Raw genomic sequence first — 8,549 nt, forward strand, 5'->3', positions numbered from 1 at the left:
GCTTCACAGATATTTTGAGTCTTGAGGCTACAGATGGTCAGCAGCATCTCCTGCTGGGACATCCACATCCTCCTGTGGTAAACACAAAATCCCTCAACACACACACACACACACACACACACACACACACACACACACACTCATCCATAAATCACTCACACACTCCATAGCCATATGCTCATAACTGTCTGTGAGGAGGAAGCCCAAACACAGGTGAGCCTCTCACATTCCATCAGCCCACAACCTGACAGGTATACAGATGGAGCGAGAGAGAGAGAGAGAGAGAGAGAGAGAGAGAGAGAGAGAGAGAGAGAGAGAGAGAGAGAGAGAGAGTAGCTAGGTTTTATATTCAAATGTGCACATTTTTTTATTCTGTACTGTTACAAATATTAGGAGTTCGATCATCGAGATAAACACTAGAAAGCGCTGATTCTCAAGTCGGGTACCGTTATACCTTTGCAGAAGAAAAGGACGCAACAAAATGTTGTAATTAAAAGAGAGACGGCCAAACATCAACGGTGGGGGAAAAGGAGAAAACACGATAGAAATAAGGCCTTTATGTTGTTTCTTGCATTTTTGAGGAATTGAGGAACACATAGATCTGATGGTTTTTTTTTTTATATTTAGAGTTTTGTTGTTGTTTTTTTCATGCGCAAATTAAAAATATGCCTAAAACAGGTGGATAGAAATGCACCTATTGAGAGAGACAGTGACAGATAGAGAGAGAATGAGCTCACCATCCCTCTCTCTCTCCTACATCCAGCTGTGAGTGCCTTCCCCTCTTCTCCTCCCCCTCTCCTCCCCTTGGGATAGAGTGCTCACAGAGTGGCAGATGGGTGGAATGCATAATACATAGACTATTTGGGGGGCTGGGAGAGAGAGAGAGAGTGTGTGTGTGTGTGTGTGTGTGTGTGTGTGTGTGTGTGTGTCTGTGTGTAGTCAGTCCACGGGGAGTAGGCTGTGGAGTCATTATAGATCTAATGGTTGTGTTTTAGACGCTGCGCCGTGCCAATCTCATTTGAAGTGCTAAAGCCAAATAAGTGTGAAGCGTTTCATTACTCATGCTCTGTGTGTGCATGCTACCCCCCCCCCCCCCCCCCCCCCCAGTTCATGCAAGGCAACAGATCAGTGATGCAGTCACAACTTTCTAACTGACATATGAGATAGGTGTATGTGTGTGTGCGTGCGTGTGCATGTGCGTGCGTGCGTGCGTGCGTGCGTGCGTGCATGCGTGTGTGTTTTGAAGGACGTTTAAGGTGGATGCTAGACCGAGTGAATCTTTTGTTCTCCACAGTCTTGGGTCTTCTGCCTCCTTGCTCATGTAGACCGACTTTATTTCCCTAATTACTGTGATTACAGCAAGATGAGGCCTATGTATCATAATGTTGTGTAATTAGCACTAAATTGTGAACTAACAAGGCCTCCTCAAGCATAGGTAATGGATTGTGGATAGACAAGCTGAGCTGAGGCATGACTAATAAAGCATGGGTAAGTCTAATTAAAGTGTTCTCACTGGAAAGAGGTTCCTTCTCCACACACAGCGGAAGTTGGAGAAGCAAAGCATCGGTGGGCACTGTTGTGATAGAAGTTCATCTAATCCACATCATGAATAACAGCAAGGTCTCTCTCGGACCATTTACTTCCTTGGGAGGTAATGGGGAGATGTAATACGTGTACCCCGAACAAATAAAGGAGGCTTGTTAGCTGATGGAGGCGAAACCCACCGCACTGAGAGAATCAGCGTCGGTTTAGGCAGACAAACAGCGAGGGGGAAGAGCGGGAGGGAAGAAAACAGAGGGAGACAACAATGAAGACAAGACAGAACAAGAGAGAGCTGGCAGGTAGCGGTTCTCTGGAGATTCATTAGGCTTGTCAGAAATGCTGGCTGTGAATATGCTTGCACAGCAAGCTCCTCGGTGGGCACACACAAACATACACAAACACACCAACGCAGGTTGCCGCAGGTGTATAGAGCTCTCATCTGCTGACAGGTAAGGATGAAAGCACGATAGGGAAAGTGGGATTTGGAGTCACACTGTGAAGACAGCAGGCTGCGTGTCTCCAAATGGCTGCTGTGGGAATTAACATATCCTGACTGGCATTAAGTCCTGGGCTGTGTGGCACACAAGTGATGAGTGAAAAATGCATTTTGTGTAAATGGGACTTTAAGAACTTGATTCAGTTTTAAATTGCAAGAGTTTTAGGGGAATGTAAACTCAGGAGCCAAGCGTCCTAGTGCTAAGAAACAATCTTCCCTGTGACAGTTTGTGCTTTGACATCTCAACATGTACACTGGTTTAACTGGACGAGTGTAAATGTGCATAAGATCTGTGTGCTTCTTGAATAAAAAAATCAGTGCTCAGTTTGTCAATTTGTCTGGTTAAATTGGGCTTAAAATGCAGCTGATCGAGTGTGTCATGAACTGAAACAGTTTGTAGCACAATATATCAAAAGTACGCCGCTTGTCTTCCTCTCTGAGTTTATTATCATTGTTTGTTTAAGGTGAAATGCTTAGGATGAAAAATGACTAACAGATGACGAAATGACCTGAAATGTGTGATGCAATCTGTGCAAGTGGAAGAGTCCTTTGTGTGTATGCGAGCATGATTGCATGCATATGCATGTTCCTCTTGGCACAGGAGCGCTGTGTGTCTGGGCTTTGGGTAGTGTGTAAATCCCAGCGTTTAGATGGAAGAGGGAATCACTGTCTGATTCCCCAGCTGTTCCCGAGCCGTTTCTCTGCCTCGACAGCCTGATCGCTTCACAAAGAAATGTTTACTGTACCTGCACGCACACACACACACACACACACACACACACACACACACACACACACACACAAACACACACATTTTTCTTTGCAGACAAGTGTCCAGTGAGTGAGGTGCCAGCCCTCAGATGCAGCCACTCATAATTCAGAGGACTTCAGTGAGAGAGGGAGAGAAACTCCACACCAGCAGCTGGAAGCTAGATGACTGTTCCATGTGTTCATGTCTCACCGGAGATCCATAAAGCCTGGCCGACACAGCCCGGGACCCATCCTGTGTGTGTGTATGTGTGTGTGTGTGTGTGTGTGTGTGCGTGTGTGTGTGTGTGTGTGTGTGTGTGTTTGAAAGAAGAGAGAAATACAGAGCCAGAGAACTGCCTGTATGTATTCAGTTTCAGGAAAGTATTGTATTTCATCTACACACATACTGGCAGTATACACTACATAACATTTTATATCATTTTCATGGCCCCCGTGTCTCACCGCTAGTGGTCACATAAAAAAATTCTCTCTCTCTCTCTCTCTCTCTCTCTAGGAAGACTTTTTTTTCTCGTACATATTCTGACTTGGTGTGACAGTATTTATTTTCACTGCATTTCTTTCTCTTTCTTTTCTTCCGGGGACTCAGCTGTGGCCTCGGGATCATGGGACTATGTTTCCGTGACAACCAGACATCATCACCGAATGCTGACACTAAAATAACAGACTGAATAATTTAGATGGATCCATTTTTAAGCAGCATGTCAATTCACATCACTGGCCACAGACACCCTGCTTGGCACCCTGCAGACAGGCCCACCCAGGGTGAAGGGTGGGGTGCGCCGTCCAAAAATCATTACCAAACAATCTGGCTGTTAAAGCTCGAAATGTCCTGAAACAGTCATAGAAATGAGTTGTATAATCTAGGTCAATCGTCCCTCTAGAGATAAAACAAACTCTCAAAATGTTTTAAATGAATATTTGCATCATAAAAATGCATTGTGATAGTCAAATTTGAATCAGAATATGGAAAGACAGGAATTAAATATATACAAATAACTGGCCAGCGGGGACGGTGTGGGGCCTGCATGAAAAAAAAAATCTGATTTTATCTTTATCTTCCACAGTCCTGAACTGAAAGTAACACATGGCTCCATGATCAAAGTTCAAAAGACGTCATCCATCAGGACTAATTTCCACGTCTGACTTTCTCATTTGACTCCGTTTAAAAAAAGACCACAGAAATTAGCATCGATGACTGACCATTTATCAGCATGAAGCATTGCTGCAATCTGATAAGAAGGTTTAATTAATTGAGAACAGATTTGTAATGAATGTTTTATAAAGAAGTAATATATGGGCCAAGATATTTTCTATGTTTTATAACAAGCTTGTGGAAAAATATAAGCTTAGGGCTGCGATTCATATATATGCACAAATACAAAACAGACACATACGTGATCGCACGTCACACACAGTTCCTACTGATGGCTTGTTCAGATAGAACCATAACATATTTGCATGTGTGTTGAGAAATATCCAGACACTGTGTGTGTGTGTGTGTGTGTGTGTGTGTGTGTGTGTGTGTGTGTGTGTGTGTGTGTGTGTGTGTATGTGTGTGTGTGTGTGCGTGAGTGGTACTGCACCCGTTATTTTACAAGCTTCTATTCACAAACCCACGCCCAATCACCAGAGGGCTAAACGGAATAACGGAGCAGAGGAGGTAAAGGGCCTCGCAGGTGTCTGCCGGCTCTCTTTGTCTTTGTTTTATGCACTTTGTCTCATTTGAATAGTGTGTCATTATCCTCTGCCTCCCTCTTTAGCTCTGCCTTCATACAATCGTTGGGCAAATTTTAAACCGTTGTTTTTACAGTCATAAAAACTGAAATATGTTTCAGCAAAAGCAAAAAGCCCTGTCTTGAAAGAAAAGGTTTACAAATTTAAAGTTTAGTCAGAACAACACCGGGTTTTATATTCGTATTGAGAAAAACACTGTTTAATATTTGATTCACTTTGCATCTGTGCCAAAAACTGCAGTAAGTAAATACAAAATAAAGGACAGAGCTACTCTTTATAAGTGTCATTATAAATGTATGTATCACATCAACAGATTCTCACATAAGTATAGTTCAGAGAATATTATCTGAAATGTCCTGTTTCAGTTTTACATTTCTGATATCGAGGATGATCATAATTTACATAAACATATCTTGCAGTTCTTTCTTTCTTTTTCATTCTGACATGATATTTTAAATTTGACCTTATTTTGTGTTCTGGGATTTTGGGAGAAGAATCCTCCTGACACGCCCTGTCATCTCTTCCCTCTCTCTCACACACACACACGCACACACACACACACACACACACACACACACACACACACACACACACACACACACACACACACAGACACACACACACACACACACACACACACACACCCTCCTCTCACCACACCAACCTTCAGGCAATGCACCTGGGTACAACTCTTAAACATGCACTCACACACACAGATATACACACGTACAAAAATGTGAGCATAGACACAATTCCCCACATGCACATATGCACGCACAAGGACAAAGACACACAAATGCACTCTCACACAGACACACAAATTGTGTGTGTCCAGTCTCCAACAGCCAATCAGATTGTGTATCAAACTTGCAATTTGGGAAGGATTTTGCTCCGAGCGGACGTCGCCAGGAGGTTTCCCATTAAGTCTTATAACAGCTACAATAGTATGACCACCTGGGAAATGACACACACATACATACACACAGTGTGAAAACCGCTAAGAGACACACAGCGGGATTGATCTTCCTCGATGGTATTGATTAGCCTACCCCCAACTCAGACCAGAAGATGCCAGCTGTGACGAGCCATTTGCTTCCTAAAGGGCTCTGCCTCCTGCATGGAAGATGAAAATGATGAAGCTGCGAGCGTTTTCTCTTAGAGAAATTCTGCTGCAAAAGGGCAGGAAGTCCACGGGGAAACAGTTACCGCAGATGAAGGTCGCTCCGAGCCATTTGTTTTAACCCTCGCCCTGGTCCTACTGAATGTGTGTGTGTGTGTGTGTGTGTGTGTGTGTGAGTGAGTGAGTGAGTGAGTGAGTGTGTGTGTGTGTGTGTGTGTGTGTGTGTGTGTGTGTGATATAGCCTCTGGTTGGTATGGTATGAGATCCGCTGTGAGAACGCAACTGTGTGTCTGGTGTGTTATTCTTTCAGTAACTTTGCATGTGGCGTGTACACACTCGCACACAAAGACACACAGTCACACACTCAAATGCATAGCTGGGAGAAACATCAAGGGGATTCTATTCAAATTATAATTTCACAATATTTTATCCTCCCAGGCAAGGACAGTTATTTTACATTATTGATAAAAGCATGAATATGTTCCTTTTCCAAAGCCACAAGCCAAAGCCTCTAATTCCCTTGGTACTTCCAGATAGTCCCTACTTGTATCACTATGCTGTCTGTGTTTTGAAACAGAAATCAGAAACTATCCAGCTGAAACCTTTTGTTCTCTTTAAAATGAAAAGACTAGAGAGTCCTACAGAGTGAATTCTGAAGACTCAAATCCAGTCCTGTTCAAAACCACAATTACTATCCGTATTTCCCAGCATCTTTAAAGTTATTACATGACACCCAATTTAGCGGTGGTAACAGGTTTAATTCACCAGGTCCCACGACACCGACGGGCAGCAAAAGTTAGGTCTATTGTCGTTTTAATAAAGAAGTCTCCTTCTTTTCCATCCTTCTGATAGGAACCGTGATCTGATGTTATGCTGCACACAGCTCCTGACACTTTCATTACTCCCTACGATATTTTAAATGGATCTGCTGTCAAAAAATGCAGAAAATGACCGATGTCTTGTTTTGTTGACGCACTGTTGATGAACGATAGAGGTCAGTGTCAAGCTCACTGACAAACATCGTGTTTTATGTGACTACTTCATAATAAAAGTCAACTCGTATCTCACCAGTTAAATGGTTTCAATGTGAAGCTGCAGCTGTAGGAAATCTCCGTTTGCATTAGCAGTAACTTAATACAGCATTTCATTTCTGGGAATGTGGTCACAGACACCTTGTTCGTAATACTGCAAATATATAAATATTGCAATACTTTCATCAGTGGGCCATAGGCTCAATCACCTCTGTGTTACCTGATTCGGCAATATATGGTGACTTAGATTTTTAACAAAAATCTGCGAGATTATTACTTTTTTCTAACTGCGCAACATCTCCAGGCTCCGCCCATCCCTGTCCCAATCCAGTACAGAAGCCTTAGTCCACGCATTTGTGACATCACGGACCGACTACTACAATGCTGTTCTCTCTGGCCTTCCCACCAAACTGCTCAACCGACTTTAAACCCTCCAAAAGGCCGCTGCCCGGATCACGACCTGCACCAAATCCTCTGAACACATCTCCTGAAACTTCACTGGCTCCCTGTTCAATCCTGGATCGACTACAAAAGCCTCCTTCTCAACTACAAAGCCCTTCACAAACTCGCCCCCACTAACCTATCTGACCTCCTTCAGGAGTATACCTCCTCCGGCTCCCTCCGCTCATTCTCAGCTGGTCTACTGACAATCCCCACATTACGCTTCAGCACCATGGGTGCTAGGGCCTAAGCTCCGTCCCTCCACACATCCGACAGTCCGAAACTATTACAACATTCAAGTCCCACCTCAACTCTACTCTCTGTAGTCTCCATCATCCTGTGTCCAACCCCCCCCCCCCTTTTCTCTTTCTTGCTTTCTTCATGTGTCTCCACCATATCTCTGGTTTTGTTTGTCTGCTCTCCCTTCCAATGTGCTGCTGTTTTTATCTCTTGTATTGTAAGGTGTCCTTGGGTGTCTTGAAAGGCACCTCCAATTTTTTTTAAATTATTATTATTATTATTATTATTATGATTATTATTATTAGGATAAATCAGTACATACCTCCTAAACATTGGCTGGCTGTGTGTTAAACCATAGTGTCTTTTTTTCTATTTCTACAGAAGATGTGACCTGTGGGGGGGGGTTGGGTGAAGATTGTTATGTGATGTGTAATGTAACTAATTGCTTTTGCCGGTATATCACAACAGAATGAGTTTTCTTGTTTTGAATAAATGTTTCCTGTAACTTCTGGCAGCACAATCTGAGTTTCCTCTACATCCCTGCCTATAAAATATTATTTTTACAGAAATACTTTAAATAACTCAATGTGTGGAAACTCAGGATATGTCTGGTAAATATTCTGCATGACAGTAAGAACTTCTCTGAAGCTCCGGCTCTTGTGAACCAGCTTCGGTTTAAGGTGAAACTGAACATGAGCATGTACAATAAATCACATGACCCATCCATCAGGCCGGTCGTTGATATTTAAGCACCTGATAACGTGACAGTATGACAAAACTTTGGAAAGAAATAGAAATGACAAACTTTGAACCGTCACAAGTTTTCTTGTTCTGTGGTGTTTGATGTACTATTTGCACATTTTTAACATATTCGTCAAAGTTTTTCTGTGCAGGCGAGGCTTCCTGTCTGGCACCTCAGCTCCTCAAACATCCAGCTGATATGATGACACACTTCTGTTTAGATTTGAGACAGCTGTCCAGCTCTCTCCTCTCCAACTCCAAATGTGTCTCTCCTACTCTGCAGTCTCTCTCCCCCTTCTTTTACAGTTGGCCCTCTCTGTATTTTGACAAGTTGGCACACTCAAAGGGCATTGTCAAAACGTCAAACGTTATAAAATATAGATATAGAAGGAGATGTACAGAGGCTGAGGAAAAGGGGGAAGAAATGAATGGG

The sequence above is a fragment of the Cottoperca gobio genome, chromosome 9, assembly GCF_900634415.1.
Source record: "Cottoperca gobio chromosome 9, fCotGob3.1, whole genome shotgun sequence".
In the NCBI taxonomy this organism is placed as follows: domain Eukaryota; kingdom Metazoa; phylum Chordata; class Actinopteri; order Perciformes; family Bovichtidae; genus Cottoperca; species Cottoperca gobio.